Raw genomic sequence first — 3,062 nt, 5'->3', positions numbered from 1 at the left:
TGGACATGATGACTAGAAAAAGCCTAATAGAAGCTCAAGTTAAGCCATTTTTTTCTTTATCAACAGGAATCTTCCCAAATAGAATGAAAAGTGCTAAGGTAATCCCATTATATAAAAACAGAGATAAACATAGCTCCTCAAACTACAGACCAGTTTCATTGCTGCCACAGTTTTCCAAAGTGATAGAAAAAGTTTTTGTTACAAGTTTGGACAAAAATACAAACAAAAAAGTATCCTAAATAATCCTCATTGTTGAAAAAACATTCCACATCTATGGCAATTATGGAATTAACTGATAAATATCAACAGCAATAGAAAATAAGGATTTCTGTGAGGTTTTTGACCATTAAAGACTTGGAATCAGAGGTCTGAATTGTGTTGTATTAAATATGGAGTTCCACAAGGGCCGGTACTCGGACCCAAGTTGTTCATGTTGTACATCAACAAATTTGTACATTTATCAAAATGATCCGGCAGTTATCTATTTGTGGACGACACACTATTTTACACTGGAAAAGATTTACAAGTACTAATGCAAGTGATAAACTCTTAATATTGGGTTGATCTAATTAGATTGTCACTTAAACTTAAGTTAAACTTTAATCTTAAGACTAATTTTCTATTGTTTAATAGCAGAGAGAAAAATTATCATTAAAATGAGGTGGAGTGGAACTTCAAAAGGTTAAAGAACAAAATTGTTAGTAGTCATAATTGATGACCTTATATGGAAGTCACACATTTATTATATTAAGGGAAAAATATCAAAAGCCATCGCCATTTTACATAAAGTAACATTTTCGTTATGGTTTGTTAACATCGCACAACTTGCTGATTGTGCCATACTTCATTTATTATGTGGAAATATGGGGATTAACAAATAAAACTTATATACAACTATTATTTATTTTGCAAAAAAACCTTTAAAAATGATGAGTAATAGTCATTTTAGAGCATCTTCGAATCCATTATTCATATAATATCAAATATTTAAAATGATTTGAAAGTTTTACAAATAATATATAAATAGAAATATTTTAAATAAACATTCAAAGCTTGAAAAAAGAGTAAGTAGTTTTAGTTTGAAAGGAATAAAGGTTTTATTCAAAACCAAAGTAAAAGAAAAATGCGAACAATTATGGATCAGCCTCAAGAAAGAATCAAGATATAAAATATTTAAAAAATGTTTTACATTACATGTAAGAAAACTATTGAATAATTTAGTTCCTAATGTTTAAAATCAAACCCTATTTAAAGAAGATGAAGTTACTGGATTGAATTATATTTAATTAGGTTTGTAAAAGTGGCCAAAAATAAATAAGAATTATTCTTCTTTCTGCTCCTTTTCATTCAAAATGCTGTAATGTATCAATTTCAGCTTTTCTGTAATTATTAATGAAATAAATGAATGAAATACATATTTTCATTCATTCATTTATATATATTTTAGCTATGAAAACAAAAAGTACGGAGCTCTTTGAGAAAATGTTAGCTAAGTATTCAGAAATAGCAACACATTGAACTTTAATAAATATCTTTTATTTCAGCTCTGTTATATGAGGACATGGAGAAAGTTAAACCAGGCGTCTGCATCCGGAGCTGCAAGTCGACCTAAATAAATAACTTTGGCTAAAAGTGAAACAGAACCAGCTAATTTTTTTTATTTTTTCTTACTGAATATCAGCTCTGAATTCAAACCACCCCAAAAATAACACTAATGTTTTTTTAGGCATACCACCAATATTTAATATATGTTCATTCCAATTTCGACCAATACCATTTTTTTTTTCATAATGGTTTTAATGGGATTACAGTCTTTTATTCTTATTTTAAAAACAAAACAAAAACAGCCAAATCTGTAAAACAGTAAGCGTTTCTTTTAACTGCCCCATGAGGCATTGCTGTAACATATCAGCTAAAAGTTTAGAGCAGAGATGGAGGATCTGGAGTCATCAATCATCTCTATGTCCTGTATTTGCTCTGACCAGGTGAGTCCAATCTGCACAGGTTAAACCAGATTGGACTCACCTGGTTCAGTGTCTGGGTTGAACAAATGCATGACAAAGAGATGACTTGTTGACTCCAGACCCTCCATCTCTGGTTCAGAGTGGTGATAGTGGCTGATTTTCACACCTCCATGGAGATAGACATGATCAGTCGATCACCGATCTCCCAAAATTAATTAAATCGATGCGGATAGATCGGCCGTTTGATCAATCGGTGCTCCTGTTTTCTGTTGTCGTTACGTTGGCCTCAAATAAAGCGACGGTTCATTGAAAAATGACGAAGTTTTAAGCCTCAGTATTTAAACTCATCATATTAGCAGCTCTTGGATGGTTTAATGGTGACCGCTGTAGGGATCTGTCTAATACCTGGACTGATCTAAAACCTCAGACCCGGAGCAAAGAAGAGAATTTTCCCGATAGAGTAAAAAAAAAACATAAATTTCTTCCATTTCTCACAGGAAACCTTCACTGCTCCCCCACAGACCCTCAGTCACAACCAATCGTTCGCTTTCAAAGGTTTTATTTGCAGATCAGCGACTCTGAGCGTTAAAATCTGTTCACAGACCGCGAGACTTTAGTCGATCAATTTTAGGCCGTTTCTGTGAAACCAGGAGAACTTTGCTCTGAGCTGCTGAGGAACATTTATTTTCTACGTTGCTACAAAGTCCAGTTTTTATGGAGAGAAATTTGTGCCAACATTATTGAAAGCAAAGAAAATGGAGAAAATTCTCAATCAAATGGTGGATTAGAACCTTTATGGAGAGTTAAACTAATATGTTTACAGTTTATTACTTTTTTACATTTGATTTTTTTAATTGCATTTCCAATAGATTTTTGTTTAAAGTTTTCTACATTTTTTTTCAGACTCTTTCAAATTGTTTTTGCTTTCATTTTATTTCCAAATGTACGGAAGAGGGCCACTGAAAAAAAAAAAAAAAAAAGTTAACAGATTTTTTTTATTATTTTATTTCAGTATAGTATGGGGAAAAAGTCAGAATTCTGACTTTAATCTGAGAATTCTGACTTTTTTCCCATGTTAAACTGAAATAAAATTTAAAA

The sequence above is a fragment of the Cyprinodon variegatus genome, unplaced genomic scaffold (assembly GCF_000732505.1).
Source record: "Cyprinodon variegatus isolate N-32 unplaced genomic scaffold, C_variegatus-1.0 Scaffold1241, whole genome shotgun sequence".
NCBI classification, from domain to species: domain Eukaryota; kingdom Metazoa; phylum Chordata; class Actinopteri; order Cyprinodontiformes; family Cyprinodontidae; genus Cyprinodon; species Cyprinodon variegatus.
Note: the sequence above shows the minus strand (reverse complement) of the source record.